Source organism: Hemicordylus capensis, chromosome 3, assembly GCF_027244095.1.
Source record: "Hemicordylus capensis ecotype Gifberg chromosome 3, rHemCap1.1.pri, whole genome shotgun sequence".
In the NCBI taxonomy this organism is placed as follows: Eukaryota; Metazoa; Chordata; class Lepidosauria; order Squamata; family Cordylidae; genus Hemicordylus; species Hemicordylus capensis.
Window position 1 is genome coordinate 326,320,782 of NC_069659.1, and position 14,231 is coordinate 326,335,012.

The 14,231-nt window shown below is 42.6% G+C and overlaps 1 long non-coding RNA gene across 3 annotated transcripts in view; it reads right to left on the reverse strand.

Annotated features, from left to right (window-relative positions):
* Nucleotides 1-2,277: 2,277 nt before the first annotated feature.
* Nucleotides 2,278-14,231, reverse strand: part of LOC128351653 (uncharacterized) — a 41,919-nt gene continuing 29,965 nt past the window's right edge. For all 3 annotated transcript variants that reach the window (XR_008319949.1, XR_008319950.1, XR_008319948.1), the window contains one exon: nt 2,278-2,397. This is a non-coding gene — a long non-coding RNA (uncharacterized LOC128351653). The remainder of the gene's footprint in view (nt 2,398-14,231) is intronic.

Genomic DNA, 14,231 nt, shown 5'->3' on the forward strand with positions numbered 1-14,231 from the left:
GGCTCAGGGCGGTTTACAACAAATAAAAACAATTAAAATAAATTAACAGTTAAAATCAAAACTAAATCAATTAAACAATTAAAACCATTTAAACATTAAAAACATTGACATTGAAATCATTTATAATGAGCATTAAAAATTTAAACCATAAATCTAATTAAAAACCTGGGTGAATAAATGCATCTTCAGTGCCTTTTTAAAAGTTGCCAGAGATGCAACTTTTTTTAAAAAAAAAAAATGCTGCTGTGGCTTGATATTTTCTGGATTAATCACTGAATCACGAGTGCCCATAGACTCAGTGAGTAGCAATAGCAATAGCACTTACATTTATATACCGCTCTATAGCCAGAGCTCTCTAAGCAGTTTACAATGATTAGCATATTGCCCCCAACATTCTGGGTACTCATTTTACTGACCTCGGAAGGATGGAAGGCTGAGTCAACCTTGAGCCCCTGGTCAGGATTGAACTTGTAACCTTCTGGTTACAGGGCGGCAGTTTTACCACTGCGCCACCAGGGGCTCTTTGATTGTGTCATTAACAAAATCTTGATTGAGTACATATGATTGTGTCATTATTAACAAAATCTTGAATATTCCATTAGAGCAGGGTTTCTCAAACTTGGATTCTCACATTTTCCTGGACTACAACTCCCATTATCCCAAGACAAAATGGCCAAAGGCCAAGATTGGGGATCCAAGTTTGAGAACATCAGCATCAGGGGTGTAGCTGTAATTGAGCTGATGGATTCAAAGAACCTGAGGGCCCCCAAGCACCACCCTCCCTATTTTCTTCATTATTTCCCACACTCCAAGGGGCCACCAGGGAGAGGGGCAAATACAGGCCCCCTCTCCCCTAGCTAGCTCCTGCTCTGCATTAGAAGTTTCTTTTAAATGTGAAACAGCCGAGATAGATTATGGCATTCTATGGATTATGCAGATCTTGCATTCCATTGTTTTTGTCATGAATAGCACAGACATCAGCCTAAGAAAAAGCACCCAGAGACATAAGAAAGGAGTCAGCATAGAGAGGGGTAGAGAGAGAGAGATGGACAGACTCACTCTTGATTACAGCCTGATCCTTGGCATGTTTACTTGGAAATGTTCCATTGAGTTCAATGGGGCTTGTAATTGCACATGGAATTAAAACCTTCATCTGCCCCCTCCAGATCAGGAAAGGAGAAGCCCCAGTCAGCAGTGAGGGCTGTGTTGACAAAGAAGCTATTTATCAGTTGCTCCAGCAGCTGTTGCTCTTAAAGTGGCTGCTCCCACAGCCAGTGACAAATAGTTTCCCTGCAAAGGTAGACATGAAAGCTGAGAACCAGTGCTGGGTCAAGGCATAGGGATGGTGTCTCCTTTTGCCTCCCAGACAAAAAGCAGGCAAGCAAAGGTAAACAAGGAGGGCTGCAATTGTATGCACTGTTACATGGGAGTAAGTCCTCACATAACTCATTGGGACTTCCTTTTATATAAACATGCATAGAATTGAGAAATCATTTGGCAAGCACACGAGAGAGAAGGTGGAGGTAGATGCTGGTGACACTCAGGAGAGATAGAGGTCCTCCAACAGTCTGTGTGCTGGGTGCTAGGTGTATTGGAATTCACCAGCCAAAGCTTTGATTGCAGGCCTTTTCTTGTTGGTGTGACCACAATACCAAATCAAACAGAAATAATAAAGTTAGATAAGATTGTAAGGCCTAGAGAAGGAGCTTGCAAAGCAAACCGGTCTTAATCAAGCAAACAAGCCTTACTTGTGTAATTAAGAGTCACTGAAGCTATCCACACACATGTGCAAAACCAGGCTAAAGAAGCCCAGCTCTTGGGAAGGGATCCCCATAATGTGCCACACACTTGTATTGCACATTATTGGAGCTCTAGGGTGCAAAGTGTCCCAGCATCATGATCCCCGGAGCTACCGGCAGCAGCCAGTGCTTGTCTGGGCAGGCAATCCACCCACCCAAGGAAAGGAAACTGTCTGCGGGGAAGTAAGCTCTTCAGGGCTTCCTCCCCACGAACCTATTGCCCTTTCTCACTGATCATGAGAAAGGGTTCACTGTCTCTAAAGCTGTTTGTTTCCGCTTTGATCATCTTGTGACCAACTGATATCCTGAGATCAGTTTCCACATCTGTCATTTCTAACTGGAGAGCTCAAGCCACAGGAATGCCCACTAATTGACCCCAAATGAATGACAGTACACTTGGTCTTGTTCAGTTCAAATTTATTTGCTTTAAAACCAATAGATCACCACAAAATTTGGCTCTGCTGATTTCATTCCACTTAATTTCTTCCAATTCATGAGATCATCCACTCCTTTTTGCACACTCTTCTGTTCTCCTTGACGGGTTTCATATACCAGCAGTGGTTCCCAACCTCTGGTCCGTGAGGGTACTGCAGGTGGTCTGTGGAAGGAGTAAAGATAATGTAATAATTATAATATAATCCTGTGACACACTTATGCAGTCTCATTGTGCCACATGCCATCCTGCTCTGGAGAGTTCCCCCAACACCCAGGAGCAGATTTTTGGGGGGATGCTGGGTTGAGGGGAGGGGTGGATTGGGGAAAATTGCCTCCATTTTCCGTCTTTCCATTAGGTAAGTGTTATCTTTTCCCCACTGGTAGGCCTATTGCAAGTAAATGTACTGTGATGAGTGCAATATGTTTGTGAGTGAGCATAATAAATTATTAGAAATAACTGTGTTTTTAATACCCCTTGATATTAAATATATGTTTGACTCCCATCAGATGCTAAAAATATATATAATAGCTTGCTTATATGCTGGTCCGCAAAAGCTTTTGATGATGATGTAGTAGCCTACATTACATAAAGGAAAAAGTTTGGAAACACTGTTATATACAATACAACTCACTTCCCTTGGCTTCTTAAGAACCTGCATTATGTTATGTTATGTTTATGTTATGTTATGTTGCAATGTATTGTACTGTATTGTATCAATATAATATAATATAATATAATATAATATAATATAATATAATATAATATAATAAATGTAATATAATGTAATGTAATATAATATGAAACACAAGTGCTAAGACTGATCTCTGAACTTAGAGATTTGATTGGTTACTTCTCTGCCGCTGAACAGTTTGTCCCGTTAGCAAAATCCATTGTTGTATTTGTTTTAACCAGTTTTCCGCACTTTACAATATGTGTATTGATCCCCATCTTTTTTAGTCAGAGTAATAACATTTACTGTATAGGGGACTGCTGTTATCCAGTGTTTTGCTAAAGTACAAGGAGATTAGCTGTTCTGCATTTTTTTATAAAGGGTATCATGATTGGCTTTATGTGCTTTAATCCAGACTGAGCTTTAATTCTTAGCTCACACTACACCAGGATGATCCGACCCCTTGGTGCATCCTTTGCTTCCCTTGCCTTCCCCTTGCTGCTTTGAATGTAATTCTCAAACCACCAGCCCCACCTCCCCTATATATTTCACACATATACAAACAGTTTGGAAAGTACCAGCAACATAAGGCATATTGCTATTACCTTCCAAACTAGCTTTGAATTCCATTAAACCAATTTGTTAACTCGGGGGATTTTCTGGCTTTAATCAGCAGTACAAATTAGTCACCTAGGATACATAGTCAGATCCCTTAATATGGATTATTATACTTTAAAACCTCTTAACCACTCAGTACTTACAGTAAGGCTAGCAAAAGGTTGGGTTGTATTCAGTAAGGATTTTAATTCACATTAGTGATCATAAATATGGAACCAATCACTAGTAATTATTCCAGATTAACAAGGAGTATGAAGAAGTGATCTAATGTATGGGGAATTCCATTCTTTTGTGTCATAAATTAAACATATTTGAACATAGTTGTTCAAAGTTATTTGTCATGACATGACATGACATGAAACAGGTATGCAGTCTGAGGGTGCTTCTGGATACAAACCTCTCCCAGGTGTCCCAGGTTGATATGCAAGCAGTGTCTCTTTCTTGAGAGAAATGACCTCAGAACAGTAGTGCTTCAGATTTGATTACTGCAATGCGCTCTATGTGAGGCTGTCTTTGTACGTAGTCCAGAAACTGCAGTTGTTCTAGAATGCGGCAGCCAGGTTGCTCTCTGAGTCATCTCGGAGAGACCATATCACTCCTATCTTAAAAGATCTATACTGGTTGCCAATAAGTTTCCGGGCAAAATACAAGGTCTTGGTTATCCTCTCTAATAAAACGCTTGGTGTCCGTCCGTGGACGGACACCAAGCGTGCGTTCGTGCCTCCCTGTTCTGGGCATGCGCGCAGCACATGCCCAGAACAGGGCAAGGGAGACACGATCGCCGGCACCCGGCAGCCATCTTGGGCAGCCAGAAGCGGCCGCCCCGAAGAAGCCGAAGAAGCGGCGGTGGGGGAAACTGACCGAGGCGGCAGCGGAGCCGCCGCCTCGGCCGAAAGAGACAGAGGCCGGGGGCGGAGTGGAGGCCATGTAACTTAAAAAAAAAATTGCTCCCGCAGCCGACGCCGCTGGCCGCCCACCCTCCCTCCCAGCTGCCGAGTCCCCCTTACCCTGGCCCACTTCTGTCGGCCGAAGAAAGTCCTTAATTTAAGAGGCAGAGAGGAGCTCGCAAGCAGAGCTCCTCTCTGTGCAAAGCCTCTTCCCAAACTGCCGCTTTGGGCGCAAAGAACTCAAGCGCCCAAAACAGCAGTTCGGGAAGAGGCTTTGCACAGAGAGGAGCTCTGCTTGCGAGCTCCTCTCTGCCTCTTAAATTAAGGACTTTCTTCGACCGACGGAAGTGGGCCAGGGTAAGGGGGACTCAGCAGCTGGGAGGGAGGGTTGGAGGCGTCGGCTGAGGGAGCAATTTTTTTTAAAGTTACATGGCCTCCGCTCCGCCCCCGGGCCCGGCCTCCGTCTCCCCGGCCTGGCGGGGGCAAGTGCCTGGGCCGATTTGGCCCTTAAACATGGGGGGGGGGACACAAAGGAGCTGGGAGGGCGGCCGGACGGCGGAGGGAGGGGGAATGGTGGCAGGGGGCCAGGAGCGCCGTTACTAGCACCCGTTATTCAACGGGCCGAAATTCACTTGTAACCTATAAAGCCCTAAACCACTTAGGACCTGGGTATGTAAGAGAATGTCTTCTTCGCTATAAGCCACATCGCCCATTGAGATCATCAGGAGAGGTTCGTCTGCAGTTGCCACCGGCTCGTCTGGTGGCTACTCAGGGATGGGCATTCTCCATTGCTGCCCCGAGGCTTTGGAACACACTTCCTGCTGAAATAAGAGCCTCCCCATTTCTTAGAACTTTCAAAAAGGTAGTCAAGACACATTTGTTCACCCAGGCTTTTAATTAGATACTGTTTTAATTGTGTTTTTAATAGTTTTAACGTTGTAAATTTTAAATTGTTGTAATGTTTTAACCTTTTTATTTGTTTTTATTGTTTTGTTGTAAACTGCTGAGAGAACTGCGTTTTGGGCGGTATACAAATGTGTTAAATAAATAAATAATAAATAAAAATAAATCATTAGCATTCTATTTTCTTCTTCTTCTTTCACTATTAAAAGCCTGTACCTTAATACAAAGTTAAACAGCATGAAGATATCAGCAGTAAATGGGGAAAAAAATTTCCAAAATGAGTATACACACCTCATAAAAGAAACAGTGAATGTATCATACATTAACTCCAAAGTTAACTTCTACAATTAGAATAATAATTAGTACCAAATCAACTATACACACAAACCTGGGAAAATTCTCTGATGCAAGCTGTAAACCTCATGCAATCAATGTGCATGAACTTGGTACTGTATTTATTTAAAATATTCATATCCTGCCAATCCAACACACTGCTAGCTCCTATTCACTTCAGTGGAGCTTGCACTTGGGAAACTTTGTGATTAATCAAATCCTCTGTTAGTGTTAAGTGATGGCCAAGAAGAAAGAAATTAAATATATACTGTAAATTACATAGCAAATTAAACTGAGGAAAACTGTTATGTCTGATAACTATTTATACTCTGATGTTATTTATTAATTTTATAATTACAGCTGGCCCTCCTTACCCATGGGGGTTCCATTCCCGCCAATTTCCAGGGATTAAAAAATGGCAGCTGACGAGACCTTAAGTCAATGGCAATTGGGTGATTAGGTTCCTGGAGGACAAAAAAGGGCAAAAAAGTAACAAAGGCAGAAATTGGAGAAATAACATAGCATGCCATGCTCTGAAGATCTCCAGCTGCCCAGCAATACCCCCCCTTCCAATTCTGCAATTTCCCCACAAAAAATCACGGGGTGGTGGAGGTTAAAGAAGATCCACAAAATGGCTCTGATCAGCAAAATGGTGGCCAGAAATTACCTCAGAGGTCATTTCTGGCCACCTAGAAACCATGGATAAGCAAATTTTAACCCTTTTGTATCTGTGAATAATGAGGTCAGGTCTCCATTGCCTGACCATGGAAGTGTGAAAGTGTGGGAGCTAGGACCATAGAGAACAAGGGTCACCTGTATAGTAACCCATAGATGAATTGTCTATGTATTTGTGGCACAGGAGAAGGTGAGGACCTCATATGGAATGGGACCATCGCTTAGTGGTAGAGCATCTGCTTTGCATGTAGAAGGTCTTGGATTTAGAGAGCTCATGGGAGAGATTTCTTTATCTACCCCAGCAACAGCTGAAGTGCACAGGTACAGAGAGCACTGCTAATTAATATTGACTGGAGACATGGGGTTAAAGTTCCAATTAAAGTAGTTTATTTAGGAAGTCCATCAGGGAGATAGAGAAGACCTATTATGCCTCATTGTGAGCTATATACAAGAAGCGGGGAAAGGAGAAGAAGGAAGTCTTTCTCTCCAGATGAGAGAGTGAAATCTGAGACTATCAGTCTAACAAATGGGAAGTAGAGCAGAGCAGAGAAAGCAGAGCCAGAGAGGGAATGCCCTTGCTCACTTTCTCTACCCCTAATGCCCCTAGTGGTCAATAGGGTTGCTGGTGCTAAGATGCCATGCAGGAGCTGCATCTCCAACACTGGGTTCAATCCCAGGCATCTCCACAGAGGCAGGGCCACCATTGGGCAAATGGGTTCAAAGAACCCAGGCCACCGCCCCCAGCGGCTGCGCCTCACAGCCCCAGACATCCCCCCACTTCTGACATCAGACACAGGGGGCATAATTTTGCTCCCAAACAGAGCTGCGTGGCCCTGTTTGGGACTGAAATCAGCCAGCACTGCGTTGGCAGCATGGCTGGAGTAACATTTAAAAGCAGGGAGAGCCGCTTCTGGCCTCATGGCCAATGCAGTGGGGCCAATCTCCTTCCCTCCCATGCGGCCCCATTTGGGAGGGAGATTGGCCTGCGCTGTCCAATGCAGGGTGGGCCGATTTCCCTTCCAAATGGGGCTGTGCAGCTCTGTTTGGGAGGGAGACCATGCCCACAACACTGTTACCACAACACACTCTCTTTGCTCTATGCTATGGCATCTAAATCTTGTGCTGCTTTACTTGGGTTCTATGTTGTGAATTGCTTTCACAACTGTTTATTTTATTTTATTTTATTTTATTTTATTTTATTTTATTTTATTTTGGGATGTATATCCTGCCTGCTTCCAAAGACGTTGAGGCAACTCTCAGCAGAATTTTTAAAAATCACAAGCAATAAATGATAAAAACAACTTGTTTAAATCACCCCCAAGAGCACAGCCAGTCAAAGGGTATACACATTCTGATTTGACTCTCAATAAAACGATTAAAAGCAGCATTAAAACTATTAAGTTAAAATGATCAAAGTCAAAAGTTAAAAATATCAATAGACTATAAAACTATTACACAGCATCAGGGAAGGCCTGCTGGAAAAGAGCAGTCTTCAATTGCTGCTTAAAGGCTGGTAGGGAGGGGAACAGTCAGGAAAGAGACTGAAAGCCACCATTCTTAACCATTCCATACAAAGTCCTCTTTGCCTTGCCCTTACAGGATGGCATAGAACTGGTGTAGCACACTGTTCCTTCTGTACCCTCCCAATTCTTCACACCATTCAAATGACGAAATACAAGTGTCGTGATTTTTTTTTAACATATTTGGCAATCTCTCAAACATATTTGGCATCTTTTAAAAGTACCAAGAACATTTCACTTAGGGACATTTTAACTTTTTATAGGCAGTGAGAAAACCCATGTTTTCTTCATGGTTTCTCCTTCTCTAGAAAGTAAAATGATAAATATGAACCTCCTTTGTCATTCTTGGAAATTTTAAAATTAGCTTCTGCTTTACAATTTAGATCAGGCCTGCACAACTTGGGTGCTCCAGCTATGGTTGGACTACAGCTCCCATCATCCCCAGCCACAGTGTCTAATAGTCAGGGATGATGAGTGTTATAGTCCAACAACTGAGGAGAGCTGGTCTTGAGGTAGTGAGCATGAATGGTCCACTTTACTAAACGGGCCACCCTGGTTTGCCTTTGGATGGGTGACTACATGTGAGCACTGTCTGCTGTCAGATATTCTCCATAGGAGTGGGGCCGTAGCTCAGTGTAGAGCAATGGATTTGCATGCAGAAAAGGGTTCAACCCCTGGCATCTCCTGGTAGGGCTAGGAAAGTCTCCTGCTTGAAATTTTGGAGAGTAATTGTCAGTTAGTGCAAGGATTCTCAACGTTGGGTCCCCAGATGTTATTGGACATCAACTCCCATAACCCCCAACCAAAGGCCACTGGGGCTGGGAATTATGGGAGTTGAAGTCCAATAACATCTGGGGACCCAACATTGAGAATCCCTGGTACAGACAGTACTAAGCTAGCTGGACCAATGGTCTGACTCTGTATAAGGCAGCTTCTTCTTTATTTATTTTTGACAGCTGGAGGGCCGAAGTTGTACATCCCTGATTTAGAGCGACTACTTTCTCCATTCTATTTGAGTAGATATTTTACATCTATTAATGCATCTTCATAATAAGCCAGCTCAGCAGCCATGGGCGGGGCAGGGATTGGTTCCTTTAAAAAGGAGGAACTCAGGTGCTTACCTGCTTTTCCGCTGCCCCACCACTCATCCAGGATCGGCACTGATGTGGAGAAGACTGAGTGTGTCCTTGTTCCCAGCAGCCTGCATGCAGCGTCAGCATGGACATGGCTGATGTGGTGGGGTGGCGGAACAGTGGGGTGGAGGAGGAACAGAGCAGTGGGGTGGCAGAGGAGCAGGTAAGTACCTGCACTCCTCCCTTTTAAAGGAACTGATATCTGCCCCACCAGACCAGCTTGGGTGCACCCACCTGAACCAGTTCGGTACTTCCATCCTAAGGCATCAAACTGGTTTGGGCCTCCAAAATGGCTGCTACCACCTTGGAAAGGGCCAAAACAGCCTGAAAATGGGCTGAAACATCCCATAGAAGACCGTTTCAGAAACAGTTCCTGCTAAAGCTCCTGTTAGTGTTTTAGGTGGAACAGTTTTCTTTGTTCTCGTGCCTGTACTATTAGTTCTGTATACTGTTCCTATTCTTGATTTATGAGGAACCAACAGTCCTTTGGAGGTCGTTCTTGGGAACTTCTATCAGTCTTTGGAAGCTGGTCTTATCGTGAGCCTCCCAAAGTCAAGAAAACAGCTGCCCAACCTCCTTATATTTCTATTTCCACGGTTCCCTCCTCTGTCCTGCCCACTCCCCACTTGCAGTGTTTCATATTAGGAGGGTAGGAATACAAGCATGTGATTCCACCTCCACAAAATTGTTTTTCCCCTCCCTCTCCCAGGAACACAGTTTATTCAAGAGCCACAGTCTTTCCCCCTCTCTGATCCTCCCCATTTCAAGAAAGAATTGAAAGAAGTGCCACACAAAGGACACCATTTTTGTGAGGCAAGGGAAGATTGACATCTTGATCCTATCAAGCAAGGGGAAGGAAAGGAAAATGTAATGCAAACTAATTGGTTGGTTAATCTTTTTGCTTATTATAATTTGTATGAGATGGATGTTGTTGTTTTTTATTGTATACCTTATTCAATATTCTGTTGAGTCCTATAACTAATATTGAAAGACAATTATGCCATTTTGTTGACGCTGGAATAATATTAATTTTCATTTTACTACACTGGACACTTTAGTAGCTACAACTGAATTAACGTTTTGACTGCACTCTATTGACTTTCTTATTTTGAAAGACAAGATGGAAAATAGACCAGTTTTGATCAGCACAAGTATACTGAGTGGGTTAATGTCTATATTTTAAATTTTCCTTCTTGTTTTGAATTTGCCTTTCATATGTGTCCAAATAGAATAATTAGCTGGATTTGTCTTTTAAATTGATGTATTCATGCTGGATGTGTTTTATTTTCTTTGCATTTGGCAGGCCCAACTGTGGGGTTGGAAACAAATTGTTGAACTAAGTCATCCATCTGGATCTGGAAGCTTTGAAGAGCAAGGGAGAATATTCAGAATTGGTAAATGGATTTGCATGGGGTTCAAAACTGAGCCAAATTCTGAAATAATATCCTTAAACTTGAATAGATAGCTCTTCAGCTGCATATACTTGTTTTTAATATCTTCTCCAGTAGAGGATAGGAGATTGTGTCTAAATGGAACACCCTGGATTTGGCATCTCTGCGAAGAATGTGTTGAGAATGCGTGGGAGCATTGGAATGCTGTCATAGGCCTGATCTCCATTGTCTGCTTTCTGTTTGCTGCACTACCATGAGTTTAAAATCTTTAAATACTTTTCAGATTCTTACATGAGTAATCTTGCCTGAAGCTCTTCTCAGGCGCTGCCTTTTTGGTTTATTCTTTGATGCATTTCGGTCCCTATCTGCATAGTGTAAATAGGATATGCCAAAGCAGCATGTTTCTCCTGTTTAAAGCAATATTTGATGGTTGACAAATTAGCTTGCTATACTCTACTGTCGTGGTGACTTGACGTTAATCTATTCTATTTGGAGCAAATAAGAACATGTCACCCCGTCTCCTTTGATCTCTCCATCATTAAACACATGGCTGGATGAGCGCTCTCATTCACCCATTTAACTGGGGTGGGCAATGTGGCATACAGGATATGTGCTGCCCATTCTGTACATGGATTCAAATGACAATCACTCCACATTGTGGGAAGGGTGGGAAGCTACCAGTGCGTAGCTCAAGGAGGGGCCACAACCTGATAGTTGAGCACTTTCTCTGCATGCAGAAGGTTCTGACATCTTCAGTTCCTGACATCTTCACATCTTCCAGTATAGCTGGGAAAGACTCCTGTCTGGATAGCAACTGCCAGTCAGTGTGTAGACAGTACTAAGAAAGATGAACCAATGTGTGATTAGTACAAGGCTTTGTACTGTTATGCTGCCTCAGTTGCCCCAGTTTCTGGGGAGACATTCCAGAGACCTGTGGCATGCCTCTAATAAGAGTCACTGCAGACAGGCAGTGTCTTTCTAATACTTGGTTTATTTACACAAATATACAGGTGAAACTCGGAAAATTAGAATATCATGCAAAAGTCCATTAATTTCAGTAATGCAGATTAAAAGGTGAAACTGATATATGAGACAGACGCATTACATGCAAAGCGAGATAAGTCAAGCCTTAATTTGTTATAATTGTGATGATCATGGCGTACAGCTCATGAAAACCCCAAATCCACAATCTCAGAAAATTAGAATATTACATGGAACCAAGAAGACAAGGATTGAAGAATAGAACAATATCGGACCTCTGAAAAGTATACAGTATACTGTGCTTGATTGGCCAGCAAACTCGCCTGACCTGACCCCATAGAGAATCTATGGGGCATTGCCAAGAGAAGGATGAGAGACATGAGACCAAACAATGCAGAATTGCTGAAGGCTGCTAATGAAGCATCCTGGTCTTCCATAATACCTCATCAATGCCACAGGCTGATAGCATCCATGCCACGCCGCATTGAGGCAGTAATTGCTGCAAAAGGGGCCCAAACCAAGTACTGAATACATATGCATGCTTATACTTTTCAGAGGTCCGATATTGTTCTATTCTTCAATCCTTGTCTTCTTGGTTCCATGTAATATTCTAATTTTCTGGGATTGTGGATTTGGGGTTTTCATGAGCTGTACGCCATGATCATCACAATTATAACAAATTAAGGCTTGACTTATCTCGCTTTGCATGTAATGCGTCTGTCTCATATATCAGTTTCACCTTTTAATTTGCATTATTGAAATTAATGGATTTTTGCACGATATTCTAATTTTCCGAGTTTCACCTGTACAGGTCTTGCATTGGATGAAGCTGAGAGAAAAAACACATCTTTCTTAGATGTCAGCAGCAGGTTAGATAGAGAGGCCAATTCTACATCTTGAGGATGCAGCAGCTTTCTGTTGTGGCTGCTCCATTCCAGGTTCTCTGTCAAATCTTTCCTTCCATGCTGTTCCTCACTAGCAGCTTACCTGTTCTTTTCACACACCTTGCAGGGGAGGATCAGGTATGGGGGAATCGGGAGATCCTACATTTTCCTCCTCCTGAGCAGGAAGTATGTGAATCTCTCATATTTCCCAGGGGCAGCCTTTCCCTCACCCCTGGATTAATGTCATTCAGAGTAGTCAACAGTGGTTAACTTGTAAAAGAATGGCCAACTAGCTAACTATTTCACATTCACAACAATATGTTCATATGTGATAAAGAAGAAATACACCATTGCGCATGACTGCCTCATCAAGTCTGCAGCTGCTTAGATTTAAAGTGGACACTGCACTGTTCTTTTCACTTGAAGGAAATCTCTGTTGTGATAGCAACTATGCAATGCTGTGGATTAGAGCCACTGACTACACACTAATATAATACAACCGTACTGATGACATGTGGGCCACATTTATGTGGTGCTGTGCATTCATAGTGACTCATTTTGGCGTGTGTGTGTGTGTGTGTGTGTGAGAGAGAGAGAGAGAGAGAGAGAGAGAGAGAGAGAGAGAGAGAGAGAGCGAGCGCACAAGCGAATGAGCACACAATACCACATGATGACATGAGCCAGTGACAGAACCTTGGATTTGATGACATGTGAGCCACATTTATGTGGTGCTGTGCATTCCTAGTGACTCTTTTTGGCATGTGTGTGTGTGTGTGTGTGTGTGTGTGAGAGAGAGAGAGAGAGAGAGAGAGAGAGAGAGCGCACAAGCGAATGAGCACACTATACCACATGATGACATGAGCCAGTGACAGAGCCTTGGATTTGAAGGGCTCAGATTCATATTTTTTCTTAGTAATGAATTCTTCATGTGCCCATCTCATGTCATCGATTCTCCACTTGTACAACAGAAATGCTATTGACCTTCTTCACAATTTTATTGTGAGGAAGAATGAGAGAGTGTTTGTAAAGCAGTTTGCATAATGTCAGTTCCATGAACCTTATTGTAACAATATTACATGGCAAGAAGAAGAAAAGGGAGAAGAATGTGGCTTGTTTTACTTTTACTAGAAGTTGGCTTTGTATTTACTTCCCCAACACATTAACTCCCCCAGTTCTTACTGCTGTTTCCAGCCAGTCTTCTTTGGACATGAGAAAGTGTTAAAATCATTGGGGGGCAATCCATATCCCATTTGAAGCCAATGACAAAATTCCCATTGATTTTTTTCCCCTGGATTGCCCCCATTTCACCAGTTATAGTATCTTCAATTGTAGGCTAGTCTCTGTGCATTCATTTCTACTAAGCTCACATTTCAACTGTGTTGGCTGGAAATAGCAGGAGCAGAGCATGAAATTTCCCAGCAGGAAGAAATGGCTGAAGCTAAAATGGCTGAAGACATTTTAAAGTCTGTTATCTTGGGGAAATTTTTAACTTATTGAACCAACTGTCTGGGTGTTTGTGGAGAATAAAATTTCTGCTACAAAGCCTTTAGGATATTGTTCAAAAGGAGTGTTCTCATTAAAAGTGTCACTTTGTAGAGTGGGGGTGGGGGGTTTACAGAGCACTTTTGATGGTATTTAAGAAAGCACCTGTTTCATCAAGTACTCTGCCACCTACTGAGATTATCAGGAAAGGTCCGGTTGGAGTTACCACTAGCCCATTTTGAGCATTTCTATCCTGTTTTTCTTCCACTCAAACAGCGAAAGGTGTAGAAATAAACACTTTGAATAATACAAAAACAAAACAAGATCCTGAAAATAGGGATCCATAACAAAATATTGAAGTGTATCCTCAACCCCTAATAGGAGTATTCTAGTCAACCTGGAAAAGGAGTCTTGTAGCACTGTTTGGGGCTTATAGAGAACATCTCCTTTTCTTTCCCACCATTCTCAAACTTTCCCTTATTGTGCTATGTAGTCCTAAGGGGGTCAGGTTGAGTGCAG